Here is a 16,850-nt window from a genome sequence, read left to right on the forward strand (position 1 = left end):
CGTACACAGTGGGCAAGCTCCCTTAAGGAGCTGAGTTTGGCAGACACTTATGTAAACTTCAGTAATTCATAAGGAGGATTCATGCTGGTGTTCAAGAACAAGACGGTCTGCTCAGAGCTGTGTGGTCACATGGAGTCCCTGACCAAAGTTTATACAGAAAGAGGACCTGAGCCTAAAATACCAGGCCAGTGTATATAGGTAGAGAGCAAAGGAGTCAATGTGTTGTTGGTATAAACAGACACACTTTTAACTATGAACTTGTGGGGAGAGAGAATCAGAAATGTCGGGGTAGACAGCCTCCAAACAGGTTTTGGAGACTGCTGTATGGATACTTAGGGGCCAATATTTGATTTATCTAAACACTTAATATGCTGCTGCACGCATTTGTCTAGTTTTTTCTGTCAAAGCAAATAATCCATAATCAACCTATAAATCATATTGAGGTACGTTTATTATGAGCCAATCCTGAGGACCATATAGCCCGAGAGAGAACCTCCAACAAGGAAGGAAGCACTCCAAAGAAGCAGGGTTTATGGAGTGGTTATGTACCGTCTTGGAACAATGAACATACATCACACATGACAGGAATATCTCTTATTACTACAGTCTCAAGAGGCTTTGCTAGCACAGTAAATCACTGTTCACAAGATGAGCACAGCAGGTCAGTAATTAATCCTTAGCTTCTGGGCTTATCTTTAAAGAAATGCTGATATGGAGGGAGGCAACATCCTTATATTGAAGGGCCTCATTCTTGTCTTTGGGACATAGTAAATGTTCAAAGCAGATGTACAATGCATGCTCAATAGGCCAGCTCGGGCCTTTCTGGAAAAAAAAAGCTCAGGCCAAATTAGTTTAAACCAAACGTCTTCTTGTACCTCTAGTATATCTTATTGCTTTTCATTTATTCATCATTTACAGGGCTTGACATTAGTGGGGTTAGATTACAGATCAAATATTTTGTACCTTGGAAATAAATGTTACTGTCCTTGAATCTACTCTTCTCCCTTTTTCCCTTGTAAATCCATATTGCTCTGGCTTGTGAATGTGTTAGTTTATAGGCAGAAGGCAGAGCAAAAAGTCTATAAGGACCTAGGGAGCTGTATTTGTTAAGAATGTTCATATTTAGCCATGTGCCTGATTAACGTGTTGAGACAAATAAACACACTTAAACTCCGATGTCCATATACAACTAGAGATAATGGCCATATGAAATGTAAACATGGATATGCAAATACAGAGACATAAAGTACATGTATATTCTAAGAGAAAATACAGGATGTTTTTGAATTAGAAACAAGACAGAATTTTTTAAAAATTATTTTATTGGGGTCATACTTGCTTATCACGTGTAAATGTCAGGTATACATTATTATATGTCAGTTTCTATATAGGCTGCATCATGTTCACCACCAATAGTCTAGTTTTTATCCATCACTGTACATATGTGCCCCTTTACCCCTTTTGTCCATTCACCACACCCTTCTTTGGTAACCACTAATCCATTCTCCTTATCCGTGTGTTTATCTTCCACATATGAATGAAATCATACAGTGTTTGTCTTTCTCTGTCTGGCTTATTTCACTTAACATCACACCCTCAAAGTCCATCCATGTTGTTATGAATAGGATGATTTTGTCTTTTTTTATAGCTGAGGTAGTATTCCGTTGTATGTATATACCACATCTTCTTTATCCATTCATCAATAAATGGGCATGTGGGTTGTTTCCTCACATTGGCTATTGTCAATAATGGTGCAGTGAACATAGGCGTGCGTAAGTCTCTCTGAATTGTTGATTTCAAGTTCTTTGGATAAATACCGAGTAGTGGGATAGCTGAGATGTATGGTATTTCTATTTTTAATTTTTTGAGAAATCTCTATACTGTTTTCCATACAGGCTGTACCAGTTTGCATTCCCACCAGCAGTGTATGAGAGTTCCCTTTTCTCCACATCCTCTCCAACATTTGTTATTTTTTGTCTTGGTAATTATAGTCATTCTAATGGGTGTAAGGTGATACCTCAATGTAGTTTTAATTTGCATTTCCCTGATGATTAGTGATGTTGAACATCTCTTTGTGTACCTATTGGCCATCTGAATATCTTCTCTGGAAAAATGTCTGTTCAGATCTTCTGCCCATTTTTGATCATGTTGTTTGCTTTTTAGTTGTTGAGTTGGATGTGTTCTTTACATATTTTGGAGATTAACCCCTTATAGGGTATATGATTTGCAACTATTTTCTCCCAGTTGGTGGGCTGTCTTTTCATTTTGTTCCTGATTTCCTTTGCCTTGCAGAAGCTCTTTAGTCTGAGGAAGTCCCATTTGCTTTTTTTTTCTTTTGTTTTCCTTGCCCAAGGAGACATGGTATTTGAAAAGATCTTTCTTAGACCGATGTCAAAAAAATGTACTGTCTATATTTTCGAGGAGTTTTATGGTTTCATGTCTTAATGTTCAAATCTTTAATCCATTTTGAGTTCATTGTTGTGTATGGTGAAAGATAATGATCTACTTTCATTCTTTTGCATGTGACTGTCCAGTTTTTTCAACATTGTTTATTGAAGAGACTTTCCTTTCTCCATTGTATGTTCTTAGCTCCTTTGTCAAAGATTAGCTGTCCATTGATGTATGGTTTTGTTTCTGGGCTTTCGATTCTGTTGCATTGATCTGTGTGTCTGTTTTTGTACTGGTACCATGCTGTTTTGATTACTATAGATTTGTAGTATATTTTGAAGTCAGCGATTGTGATGCCTCCAGCTTTGTTCTTTTTCTCAGGATTGCTTTAGCTATTTGGGGTCTTTTGTTGCTCCATATGAATTTTAGTATTCTTTGTTCTATATCTGTGAAGAATGTCATTGGGATTCTGAGTGGGATTGCAGTGAATCTGTAGATTGCTTTAGGTAAAATGGACATTTTAACTATGTTTATTCTTCCAATCCATGTGCATGGAATATCTTTCCATTTCTTTATGTCTTTTTCAATTTCTTTCCATAATGTCTTATAGTTTTAATTGCATATGTCTTTTCATCATACAGATCTTTCATTGTATAGGTCACCTCCTCGGTTAAATTTATTCCTAGATATTTTATTCTTTTTGTTGGGATTACAAATTGGGATTGTCTTCTTGAGTTCTTTTTCTGTTAGTTCTTTATTAGAGAATAGAAATGCCACTGATTTCTGTAAGTTGATTTTGAACCATGCAAGTTTCTGGTAGTTGTTCATTGTTTGTAATAGTTTTCCAATGGATTCTTAGAGTTTTCTATATATGAAATCATGGTGTCTGCAAACAGGAATAGTTTTACTTCTTCATTGCCAGTTTGGATACCCTTTATTTCTTTTTCTTGCCTAATTGCTCTGGCCAAAACCTACAGTACTATGTTGAATAAGAGTGCTGAGAGTAGACACCTTGGTCTTGTTTTTGTTCTCAAAGGGGTGGCTTTTAGCTTTTACCCAATGAGTATGATATTGGCTGTAGGTTTGTCATATATGGCCTTTATTATGTTGAGATACTTTCCTTCTATACCCATTTTGTTGAGAGTTTTTATCATAAATGGATCTTGGATCTTGTCAAATGCTTTCTCTGCATCTATTTAGATGATCATGTGTTTTCTATTCCTCATTTTCTTAATGTGGTGAATCACACTGATTGATTTGTGGATGTTGAACCATCCCTGTGTCCCTGGTATAAATCCCACTTGATCATGGTGTATGATCTTTTTAATGTATTTCTGTATTCAGTTTGCCAATATTTTGTTGAGGATTTTTCATCTGTTTTCACCAGTGATAGTGTCCTGTAGTTTTCCTTTTTTGTGTTGTCCTTGTTTGGCTTTGGGTTCAGAGTGATGTTGGCCTCATACAATGAGTTAGAAAGTGTTCTGTCTTCTTCAATTTTTGGAATAGTTTGAGAAGGATAGGTATTAAATCTTTTTGAATGTTTTGTAGAATTCTCCAGACATCCATCTGGTTGGAATCTTTGGGGAGGTTTTTGATTACTGTTTCAATCTCTTTACTTGTGATTGGTCTAGTAGGATTTTCTATTTCTTCTTGATTCAGTTTTGGGAGGTTGTATGAGTCTAAGAATTTGTCCATTTCTAGATTCTCTAATTTGTTGGCAGATAGTTTTGCATAGTATTCTCTTATAATCCTTTGTATTTCTGTGGTATCCATTGTAATTTCTCCTCTTTCACTTCTAATTTTATTTATTTGAGTCTCTCTTTTTTTTCTTTTCTTTTTCTCTTAGTGAGTATGGCTAAGGGTTTGTCAGTTTTGTTTATCTTCTCAAAGAACCAGTTTTAGTTTCATTAATCCTTTCTACTGGTTTTTCTGTTTGTTTGTTTGTTTTTGGTTTCAACTTCATTTATTTCTGCTTGGTTTTTATTATTTCCTTCCTTTTGCTGACTTTGGGTTTTGTTTGCTCTCCTTTTTCTAGTTCTGTTAGGTGTAGTTTAAGATTACTTATTTGAGATTTTTCTTGTTTGTTCAGGTGGGCCTGTATTCTATGAATTTCCCTCTTAGGCCCAGTTTTGCTGCATCCCATATGAGTTGGTATGGTGTATTTTCATTTTCCTTTGTCTCCAGATATTTTTGATTTCTCCTTTAATTTCTTCAATGATCCATTCTTGTTTAGTGGCATGTTGTTTAGTCTCCACATATTTGTCACTTTCCCAGGTTTTTTCTTGTAGTTGATTTCTAGTTTCATGACAATCTGGTTGGAAAAGATGCATGGTAGGATGTCAATCTTCTTAAACTTATTGAGGCTTGCCTTGTTTCCCAAAATATGGTCTATCTGAGAATGTTTCATGTGCACTTAAGAAAAATGTGTATTCTGCTGTTTTTGGATGGAATGCCCTCATATGTTTATTAAGTCCATCTGATCAGGTGTTTCATTTAAATTCACCATTTCCTTGTTGACTTTCTGTCCAGATAATCTATCCATTGATGTAAGTGGGGTGTTAAGGTTCCCTACTAATTTTTCCCCTTAGGTCTGTTAACAGTTGTTTTACATACTTTGGTGCTCTTGTATAGGTGTACATATATATTTATAAGGGTTATGTCCTCTTGGTGAAGTGTCACTTTTATTGTCATATACTGCCCCCTTTGTCTCTCATTGCCTTTTTTATCTTGAAGTGTACTTTGTCTAAGTACAGCAACATGTGCTTTCTTTTGTTCGCCATTGGTTTATTAGTATCATCTTCCTTCCCTTCACTCTGAGCTTGTGTTTGTCTTTAGAGCAGAGATGTGTTTCCTGGAGGCAGCATATTGTTGGGTCTTTTTTTTTTTTTTGGTGAGGAAGAGTTGCCCTGAGCTAACATCTGTTGCCAGTCTTCCTCTTTTTTGCTGAGGAAGATTGGCTCTGAGCTAACACCTGTGGCCATCTTCCTCTTTTTGGTATGTGGGACGCTGCTACAGCATGGCTTGATGAGCGGTACATCTGTCCACATCCAGTATTCGAACCTGCGAACCTCAGGCCACTGAAGTGGAGTGCCGGCCACTGGGCCGGCCCCTTGGTCTTGTTTTTTAATCCATCTAGCCACTTTTTGTCTTTTGATTGAAGAATTCAGTCCATTTACATTTAGAGTGCTTCTTAATATGTGAGCGCTTAATGCTGCCATTTTGTCACGTGTTTTCTGGTTGTTTTGTATTTCTCTTGTTTCTTGTCCCATATATTTCGGAATGCCCATTCAGTTTGGTGGTTCTCTATGATAGTTTTCTCAATTTTCTCTTTAATTATCATTGGTGTCTCTATTCTGATTTTTTGTTTAGTGGTTACCGTGAGGTTTGTATTAAAGTTCTTGTATATGAGATAGTCCATTTTCTGATAGCTTCTTATTTCCTTAGTCAAAGCAGGTTCCATCCCTTTCTTCTTGCCTAAGTTATTGTTGTCACAACTTATTCTATTTTGTGTTGTGAATTTGTGGTTAAAATGCAGTGATTATACTTATTTTTGATGTTTTCCTTCTCTTTATCTTTAATGTTATAATTGTTTGCTAACCTATTCTGATGGACAGCTGCAATTTTCTGATTTTTGTCTGCGTATTTATCTCTTTGGTCAAGGCTTTGTAAACCCTTTGTTTTCCAGATATGAGGGCCTTCTTGATCATTTCTTCGGGGGGTGGGTTCTTATGGCAACGACCTCCCTCAGCTTTTGTTAATCTGGGAAAGTTTTTATTTCTCCATCATATCTGAAGGACTTTTTCACTGGATAGAGTGTTTTTTGCTGAAAGTTTTTGTCTTTCATAGTTTTGAATATATCATTCCACTCTCTCCTATCCTGTAATGTTTCTGCTGAGAAATCTGCTGAAAGTCTGATAGGGGTTCCTTTGTAGGTTATTTTTTTCTGCCTTGCTGCCCTTGATATTTTTAAAGTGTCATTGACTTTTGCCAGATTTACTAATATTTGCCTTTTTATAGGCAAATATTAGATAAACTAATATTTGAGAAGATCTTTTTGCATGGATGTAGTTAGGAGTTCTGTTAGCTTCTTTTACTTGTAATTCTAGTGATTTGCCCAGGTTTGGGAAGTTGTCCACTATTATTTCTTTGAACAAGCTCTCTTCTCCTTTCTCCCTTTCTTCTCCCTCTGGAATACCTATAATCCTTATGTTGCATTTCCTAATTAAGTGGGATACTTCTCGGATATTTCTTTATTTCTCTCCCTCCATCTGAAGCATTTTTATATTTCTGTCTTCTAACTTGCTAATTCTGTCCTCCATAATTTCAGCTCTCTTATTTAAGGGCCCAGATTATTCTTTATCTCATTCATTGTGTGTTTCATCTCCAACATTTCAGGTTGGTTTTTCTTTATGGTTTCAATCTCTGTTGTGAAGAATTGCTTATGCTCCTTAATTTTATTCCTGATTTCATTGGACTGTCTTTCTTGACTTTTCTTGTAAGTTGGTGAGTTTCTTTATGATAGCTATTTTGAATTTTCTGTCATTTAGATTGTAAATTTTTGTGCCTTCAGGATTTATTTCTGGGGGCTTGTTATTTTCCCTTCTGGCCTGGATATTAATATACCTCTTCATACTATTTCATGGGTGGATTTGTGCCTTCAAGTAATGGTAGGATCTGGTTGCAGATTTCACCTGCTGCCTCTGCTGGGGCAGGAGCTGTGTGTTTTGAGCCTGCCATGATCCCTGGCGTCCATGCCTGTCCATGGAAGTTATGCTGACAGAGCCCATGTATGTTTGTCCGCTGGCCACTGCTGCTTTATGCATTGTACACACTGGCATTCTGGTGGGGATCCCTGGCTCTGGCTGATCGGCAAAGCCAGTGCACCAAGCGTGGAGAGGGGTGCTTTCTTTCATGTGCAATCCCAGGGGCACTCTGGCTTTGCCCTCGCTATCTGCCCACCTGGGCTGCTTGGCTTCATGAATATGCCCCTGCAATTGCTTAGTGTCCTTGGTGTGGAGCATTCCCATGGGCTGGGAGGCAAGTCAGAGAGTGAAGGCATTCCCATGGAGGACTGATCCCTCCCCACTCTCTTCTCACAGCCACGTGTGGTCCGGTACCCTATGCCCCCCTAAAGTTGGGGGAGGGAGAGGATATCTTTTACCTCCCTCCCCTGCCTCTTGGAGGGTCCAGTACCCCTACCTTCAGATGTATGGCTGTGTGGGTCTTTCAGATGTCTGTTGTGTTGTGTGAATGTCTTCTGTTGGTTTATAATGTCCTTTTCATTGTATCTTGGGGGGAGTCTAAGGGAAGAGCACACTCTGCCATGATGCTGATTTCATTCCTCATGAAACTTCTTAGCTTAGGAAACCTCTCTTCTGGCAGAGCAGCTGTATATGTCAAACTGTGAATTTGAAACAGAGATTCCCCATGCCTCTTGTGCAGAGGATGTAAGTTTCAACAAGGATAGCCTTTGCTGGAGATGCTATAGTTACCTGTGGTGAGGGGAATTATATAATTGGTAACCTTCAAATATCTCAATACTCTCCAATTTTATTTAGGGCTAAGTGGACATGGCTCAATAGTAGAGAAGTTGCTTTGTTGCCACAGTGACTTATGAATGTTGCCATGGTGATGCTTTTGTGAGGTAGTGCTGTTGCACAACCATGATAAATTGTGGAATGTATGTGCTGTGAGTCATATGACTTTGCTGCAGGGAGTAAATGTTGGATCATGAACACAGCCATGGTCACCTCTGCCTAGATTGCATGACCTAGGGCTGTGACTTCTGCTTTTAGAAGGGCTAAAAGCAGCAGTGATGGTGGAGCCTGATGGTTAGGACCCCTGCATCTCTCTCTTTTTCTATATATCTCCTTTGTCCTGTCTCCTTTGTCTCCAAGGGTAATCATGTGGGTAGTGATTAAAATGACCTTGTTTGAGAAAGCCTAAGTTGAGATCTGCAGGAATATGCCATGGAGCCTTTCTCCCCTATACCTGGTAGTTTGGGCAGTCGTAGGTGTTCTTGCAGATGATGATGATGAATGTCTTGGGAGGGTTTCACTTGAGAGAATCAGGATCTTTGCCCTGGGAAGCAGTATTGAAAATGTATCAGTTATTTTACATTTTTTCTTGTAATGGCTTGTGCAGGAGATGGGGGATGGCGGATGGACCTAGTTTGGGAAAATATCTTCTTGTGAAATGGGGAAGAAATCATCTAAACTGTGTTTGTGGGAGGGTGATTTCAGTGAACCCTGACTTGTGCAATGGAGAGTTCTTGTAATAGTTCAGGATGAGGAACCACAGACATCGCACTAAGGTGTCCCTGGAGCCAAGGTGGTGGAGGGGACTGTTAGGAATATCAGGCACAGGAGTGCCATCCCTGGCTGAGAGGGAATGGCAGGCCTATGTGCTGTGCACTCCCGATCCTGTGGGTGAAGGAGTGCCTTCTGTACCAGGCGGCTTTTTTCAGATGGGAAGCCTAGAGGAGACAGAGGGGAATGGCTCATTTTGTACGGGTGGTGGAATTCTGCCAGGATCAGGGAAATCAGGTCCCCAGTTAGTCACTGCTTGCTGATGCCTGTGAAATAAGTCATCACAAGTCTTCCAGGTGGTTTTCTATGGGCAGGAGACGCCATTTGTTGTGGCAAAAAGCCAGGTGGATGAGATATAAACCAATTTCACTGATAGGAATTTTACAGTTTACAGTGTTTACTTTAAATAAATAGACAGCCAGTTATTTTTCCACCAAAAATGGTTTATTCAGGATCAGCAAAGAGTTGCAATTTGGGGTCTGCAACCATGGTGAACCGTAAGCAAGTTTCCCTCAGAAGGGGGAGGAGAAATCTCCTATAGAGAGGAAGAGGAAGTTGGGAGGGCTATTGTAAACAAAGAGTTAACGGAGAAATGGAGAGTTGGACATGTGGTGGCTTTTCATTGTTGAGTTGTGACAGCCTCTCATTGGCTGAGCAGCTTGCCATTCAAGAAGAGCAAGTCTTTCTTCTTCCTACTGGGCTCCAAAATCATCGCATGGCATGAGAACTCCCTTTGTTAGCCTCCTATCTCCAATTTAATGAGATTTCTGTTTGTTAATTTTCACAGCAATGAGGGTGAAAACTTCACCCTATATCCATTTTCCACTTCCAAGCTCTCCACTTAAAGAACTTTCTCCCTGAGAAAGATGACTCTTTAGGAGGGTTGAGACTTTTAGAGACACAAGTGACCACATGAGACCTGGAGTGAAAATGTAAATTGTGGGCATGGATTATGAAGCACTTGGGACTGAGAGACTCTTAGTGTAACCCTAATGCAGGTGCCAAGGAAGATAGAGCAGGGTCCCACCTTGGTTAAACAACTGTTTTGTTGTGTATCTGGAAGGCATTGTGATATCACCCAGCTAATTTTGCCTTCACGCCACCTGGGTTAAGTCAGGAATGAAAAGACATACCTGACAATGAGCAGGAAGGAGTCTTGTCTTTATAATGCCCTTAGATTCTTGCGTGTGAAGGAAGATATGAAGAAAGAATGCCAGATGGAGTGACTAGTGTTGCCGTAGATGTTCGTGGTATCACTAAGGTGCCAGAGTCTCAAGGCCCTTCTTCCTGGACAGGAAATGGAGGCAGCCCCTTGGTTTTGGTGATGTGCTTTTTTCTCGTGTGTGATAAAAGAAGACAGAGAAGGACTTGCAGTAATCAGTTTGGATTCTTTGGATTTGCTTCTGAACCTTGTGTAGTCACTAAGAAACCTTTTCTTTGGTTTTGCTAGGCTCCTCTTTCCAATGCCATTGGTCTGCCCAGGTTCCCTACCTTTCTCTGCTCATCTTGCAGTGGCCTGAGCTGTAGGCCTGGAATGCTTTAGGAGAGATCATCACTTTTGCCCATGAAGGACCTGGGCTTTCTTTCAACATTCTGTTTTTTTGTCCCTCTTTCTTCATCATCTCTTCTTTTGAAGAGATGTTGGTGTTTTCCCTTCTATAGATGAAATTTGGGGGATATTTGGTCTGTTTATTGTATTAGCCTTCTGTTTATTTCAAAATAATGACCTCAGCAAATGTGTCCTTTGAGATATTTAGGTCAGCCTGGCTTGGGTGAATCTTGCTACTGAAAGAAATGGCTGTATGTGCTTAAAAGAGATAGTGTTGATGCCTCATCTCTCTTCTCATCTCCTTTCTTGGTTCCCCCCTGCCCCAAACTATAAAAAAGATAAAGTTACTAATCTATACAGTGTAAGAGGTAGGGTATTTGTGTTTTGACCAGTTCCAATATAAGATCCTACTTTTTGCTTTATTTGCAGATTGTCTTCAACTTGCCTTCTTTTGGGAAGTGCTATTTCTGAAGATTTTGTATTTCTGGTGTCTAAGGTCCAAAGAAGGGTCTGTTAATAGCAGATTACTTTGGGTGTGGAAGTCCTGCCTCCTCCACATATCCTGCCTTCTTTGGTGACCTTTGGGCTTTGATTTCTATATTATCGTCTCCCCTTCCCCAGGCAAGGATAGTGCTGGAAAAAACACGATCCCTTTGAAGCCCCAGAGGACAAATATCTACTTGTGGATAAGTGCTTCATGGACAAGCAACCAGTGAGCAAGCCACCCTCTGACCAGGCAGCTGCTGACATTCTACACAGCCCCATCCTGTGGCTGGAAAGAAAATGCAAAGTCTTAGGTGACATTAAGCACACTGACACCACTCTGGAAGACGTGCCAGAGGACTATCTGCTGAAAGCCAAATGAAAATGGGTCTCCAAGGGTGAGCTCAGTCAGTTTTGGCTGCCTGCTCAGCAGCCTGTGTGGGCGGCCAAAGGTGGATGGACATGAGGCATGCTACCCACCCTAAATGCAGAATGCCCAGTGGAATTCATAAGGTTGAGCAGTGGAGATTTTCATTCTCACACTGCCTCTAGGCTTCAAGGCTGCATACCACCCTGGAGCTCTGGGAAGGCAGGTCACACCTCCCCTCCTCCAAAGTCAGATGTAGGACCTCAAGTCCAAAGATGGCCAAAGACAAATAGGCCCCCTCCAAGACTTGGTGACATTCTAATGACACCCCTCCCTTCCCCCACTCCCATTAGTGATGCGTAAGACGGTTTGTCCCAGCCCCCACCACCAGGGAGCTTTTTGATTAATTTGTAGTTATTTCTCCGTTAGATAACTATCCTGAGAGGGAAATGACAAACAATTCCTCTAAGCACTTAGAAGACCCACATTATTAGTGAGCTGACCAAGCTGAAGTTGTGCTTTGAATTAACAGGGCTTCATCCCAAAAAACACCACCACTTGCTGCGCCTTAGAGAATGTGGGAGCAGCAGGTGTCAGAGAGCAAACCTGGCCTGTAGGGCAGGAAGAAAGTGGGCCAGGCAATTCAGCCTAGGGCTGTTACGTGGGGCAATAACATCTCTGAAGAGAGAAGCCTGGCAGGAAAAGAACAGAGGCTAGAGGCAACAGAAGCTGGTTGGAAGAGTCCCTTAAATCTAGTGACAATGAACAGGGTATGCGGAGGCCACCTCATGACTGCCCAGCCCACTCCTGGAGGATGGGTCACCCACCCTCTGTGCAAAACAACCCTGGAGGGTGATACCGAGCAATGGATTTGCTCTGCTCCTGGCAGTCTGAGCCAATTAAGCAGAATGAGTTAGGGATTGAGAAAGGAAGTTTTAATTTGATTAGTCAGCATAATCAGGAAGATGACAGATTAATGTCTCAAAGAAAACCATCTTCATAGATTACGGAATCTTGAGGCAGTTATATAGGGAAAATGGGCAGTGAGGAGGGGGTCCAGGGATGTTTGTCTCTGCATGACAGGCTCCAGGCGTCACATTGTTCCATTCTTCTGTCAGCTGTGATGGATACTTTGTAGGTGTGTTCTCAGCCTGTGATCAGCCTGTTCCTGGAGAGAAACTCATAGAACAAAGTTTTAATTTATCAAGCTATCAGGGAGTACATATGTAAGTGGAGGCCATAAATCAGGAGAGCAGGTGAATTTTTTAGAGTATGTGCAGAACAGTAAGCAGTCACACAGAGGAGGGCTGGGGCCATTTAGTATAACAAGATGGCGTCACTTATGCTCACTTACAAGGGGACCTGAGAGCTATAGAAGTTGACTAGGATGTGGCAGGTGGGGAGTTCTTTCATGATGTCTTTCCAGCCTTCACACTTTCTCAGCAATGTACAGTGAGGATCACAGCTGAGTGGAGGGAGCTTAGCTTCCTGAGCTGCTCCTCACCCAGCCCTCTGCTGGTCAGGAAGGGAAATCTGGGTGACCCTGGAGGCTTACCAGAGCCCTCACTTCAGCCTCAGGCTGTGTCTAGTTGCTAGGTCCTGAGCACCCTGTCTGGCTGTCCTTGGGAAAGTCCAGCACTCAGTCCCAGTGGATGGGGGTAGGAGAGCAGGAAGGGCTGGCTTGTGCCCTCTTCTCTGGGGCCCTTTGAAAAAGCTGGCCACTTGGCATTTGGTAGCTTTAACCTATTTGCTGTTTGAATATGGTATAATTGAAATGTTAGTGCTTTGAAACATAATTGGTCTATCTTTAGGAAGTGAATCTGCCGCAGTGATTAGCGTTAACAATGGGCTTTTCTTTCTGCACAAGCTACAACTGTCTTAACGCCTGCTTATCCTCCCCATTTCCTTCCCTCCTTCCCCACTCCCCCCGTTTAGGCTTGTCTATATTTTTTGGCTTCCTGCCAATGAAGAGCCTTTCATTCACCAATGCAAGCAGCAAAAAGCTGACTAAGCCAAGCTGCACACCAGCCTCATGGTTGCATACCAAACGGCAAAAAATTTTAAAAAAGCCAGAAGACGGATGTGCTGTGCACAGACAAAGACAATTGCCAGGCTGCCTCCCTGCTGCAGAAATACACCACCAACAACAGCGAGAAATCATCTGGGAAGAGAATGTGCAAAATCAAGCACTTGATCCCTCAAAAGCCCAGGTGGGGCTTGTAACTGACAGGGGACTAGTATGTGGAGAACGCTAATGGTGAGATACCTTTATACACTCCCCTCCTGAATCAGGCTTGTGCAGGTACTCCACCCATCCCTGTTTGCCCACCTGCTGCCTGCTTCTCAAGAACAAAGCTTTTCTTTTCTTGGATTCCTCCCTCACAGCAACTCTCCTATTTTAGGGGGCATGTCTCCTAAGTGTTGGTGAAGTTTCAAACTGGTGAGAATGAAACCCATTCCCCCAAACCCCTCTGACACCCACCCTCTCCCCTAAACAAAAGAAACGAAAAAGTGCCTTCCTGTAGTCAGGGAGGGGGAGAAGAGGCAGGTGTTGGAAGATGGCCTTAAACATGTGCACTGCCTGGTTTTGTGATAGGCAACTGTGCAGAAATTCAGCAAGCATCCAGAGCCCAGTTCGCACTATGATCTGTCACCAGGCAAGCAGGACCAGAAAACCTTCAATTGTTTGCAACAGGTGCTGCCAGCTGCTCAGTCCTTGCAGCTACTGCATTCAATCTCCCCTCCAGAGACCTCCCAGTCGTACCTGATGCCCCTGGAAGCATGGAGACTTATTGTCAATAATAATGCTGGAGAGTATCCTAATAGCCTGGCTGGGCTACTAGGTGAGTGTCTTTGGGGGTTCCTGGATTCAGAGACCACTGGCTAGTGCTCTTTAAAGTTGGAGGGGGCACACTGGCTAGGGTAGGGTGCTGGAAGGAGGAGAGAGTCAGAGCCCAGCCTCTTCCACATCATGGGGCTGGGCTGGGTGTTCCAGCAGGATGTTTGTGTTAGTCTCCACTCGTGCTCCTGTCTCTTTGGTGGCTTGTTCAATTGCAGTGTGAAAAGAAAGATCTCTCTGATGTTCAGTTCGTGTTCAGGCAGGTAGGCTGCTTTGGTATCCTCTAGTCTCGCTCACTTTTCTCTGATATAAAATTTGACATAACCCAGGGCTTGATGACTGGAGGAATTTTAAGTAGCCCTTTTGGATTCTGATTAGTAAGAGGAAAAGAAGTTGCTAACTCTATTTTGGGTTGCTTGTGCTGTTTCCGGCAGAGTGGGCCGCCCCGTGGAGCTGTGGGCAGGAAATGTCTGTGCAGTGTAGGGGTGGGGAAGGGACAAATCTGAGCACTCTCTTTCTGAGAGGACAAGGGAGCCTAAGGGCTCACTAGGACTGGGACTTATGCCCCAGACGCACTGCCCATCCCCATGTCCCCACCCAGCATGATGGATGACAATGACAGTTTATATTGCATAGCGATATCAATGGAAAGATAGTTAATATCTTTCTTAGCCTGTGTGATTCTTAGTAACTCATCTCACCCTTTCAACATCTTCCTGTGGTAGTAACTAGTATTATCCCAGGTTCAGATGAGGAAACTGAGCCCCAGAGGAGTTAAGTGATACTTGTAGAGGTAGCAATTCAGCTGCCTGGCTCCAAAGCCCAGCCCACACCTCCCTTCCCCTCCCTCACCCTGTTCCTCTCCAAGACTGGCTCACTTTGGAATTGCCCTTTTTACAGTTCAAAATGTCTGTGAAACAGATTATTCCCTCTGCCCTATGCGGCTCACCCACCACACTTGTTGGTTGAAATTGTGATGTAATAGCCCACAGGGCAGAGGCATTTTTTTTTAAGCTGGCATCAGTCCTCTGGGAGTTGAATGGTGAAAATAAAATGCAACTCAGCAAGCTCAGTTTGGAGGTATAGATGAGCACCAGGATGACAGGACACATGCTGGCCTGGAGTCGGCTGAAGGCACAGAGGATTTAGTTGAAACCCTGGCTCTCACATCCTGGCTAGCATTGCCCTTTTGTCCATTGTGCTGTGAGCCCTATCTGATGTGACTGCCCAGTTATAGTTCTCCCTTCAACCAAGAGCCCTCCTCTGAAGCATGACTGTGTGGGGTTGGAAGTTGGCTAGCACCCTGTCTGTCAGTCCTTTGAAACACCAGCACTTTCTTAGTTTGGTGGTATTTTTTTGTTGGCTCAATGTGCTGTTATTCATTTCAGCATGTCTGTTCTGGAGATCTCTGGATTACCTAGAAAGAACTCTATGTAAGGATTTGGTAGTCAGCTCAGTTACTTGCAGATGAAATCCAAGTGGTAGCCCGTTGGTTTCCTGTGAGCTGAGAGCAGCAGCGCCTAGGAGGATAGGGTAGATGTTGTATGTGGTACTGAGCTAGACCCTTCATGCCAAGCATTTGCTCATTATTAGTCGTAGTTCAGAAAATAGACTTGTGCTTCCAGCAAGCACTGGATATGAGAGGAGGGAGAGCAGGAGAATGGCCTGCTCCACCTACCATGGAGGGCAGGGCTCTTGGCCTTACCTTTGATCTTGGCATCATTTCCACCAGTCTCCTTTTGGGACCAGAGGCCTCAAGAGACCCTTATTGGTCCTTTAAGGAAGTTTCCATTTTTTTGGAATTTGAGGTAGATTTGAGGCCTAGACCAAGGAGCAATTTGAACAAGCACTCCTTATCCATACATTTTCAGACTACCAGGACTTTGATGGCCCATGTGGTTTATGAGACTGTTTATGTAACAATAAGTGGTTTTATTTATTGAAATTACTGCCACTTGGATAGTAGTTGGAATTTCACTTCTAACATTTTGAACTAGTAATTGAATATTCAATGTGTAAATTGTACAGGTCACTAGTTATAATGCCTAACTTTTTAACTGCAAGATGAAAGCCTTCAAATTTGAATCCTACTTTCAGGGATTTTTTTAGGCAGAATTATCTTAGAATAATGGCTTGGGTCAGATGTGACAATTTAGAGTTTTTAAAGTTGAGTGACAGTTTGCTTAAGCTGGTAAAGGTGCCGTTTGAATGCATACGTTTGGGAAAGTTTTCTTGAAGTTAGTCTTTATCATTGTTTTCTACTTGGCTGTTTTCTATTTAGCTTATACTGTGTATAATAAAAAGGATTTCAAGGCTTTGTGTCCTGTTAATCTGGTTCTTGATGTTTAGAAACAACCTCTGTCTTCAGATCTGTGTTACAAGATCACCTGCATGGCCAGAGACACTCAAATATCCTGGTAAGAAGGCTTCTGTTTCTTAGGGTAAAATGTGAATATGTAGCCACATACTTTTGCATTTAATCATGAGGGTTAAATTTTCCATGAATAAAATAAATCATGTTTTTTAAAAAGTTAGTAAGGCTTTTAATAACCATCAGTTTTATGGGTTTTATTTCCATTTTGCAGTAAGTAGCAATTGCCTTATAAACACTTAATAGAGAATTGTCCTACAAAAAGAGTTTGATTTTTTTTGGAAATGGGTAGGTTGCCCTTCAAACACTCCAATTTGTAGTGTAAAAAATAAAGCAAGAAATATATTGTGTAGACCAACTTGTCCAGCCTTTTAGCCATTCTAACTTTTGGTGACGCTTGTTATCATTCACTTAGATCCCTTCAAACTAGAAGGGTGTAATTAGCATACTTGACTCAATCAGAGAAGGTTTTAAGGATGCTCATTATGGCTGGATTGCATCTCTCTAGCTGGGGCTGTTCATTGGGCCTTTTGACTCTTAGCAGT

At 41.7% G+C, this 16,850-nt stretch overlaps 1 pseudogene; it reads left to right on the plus strand.

Annotated features, from left to right (window-relative positions):
* Positions 1 to 9,183: 9,183 nt before the first annotated feature.
* Positions 9,184 to 16,850, plus strand: part of LOC147911669 (BCL-6 corepressor-like) — a 32,849-nt pseudogene continuing 25,182 nt past the window's right edge.

Source organism: Ceratotherium simum, chromosome Y (assembly GCF_057802395.1).
Source record: "Ceratotherium simum simum isolate JZ-2026a chromosome Y, ASM5780239v1, whole genome shotgun sequence".
Lineage (NCBI taxonomy): Eukaryota > Metazoa > Chordata > Mammalia > Perissodactyla > Rhinocerotidae > Ceratotherium > Ceratotherium simum.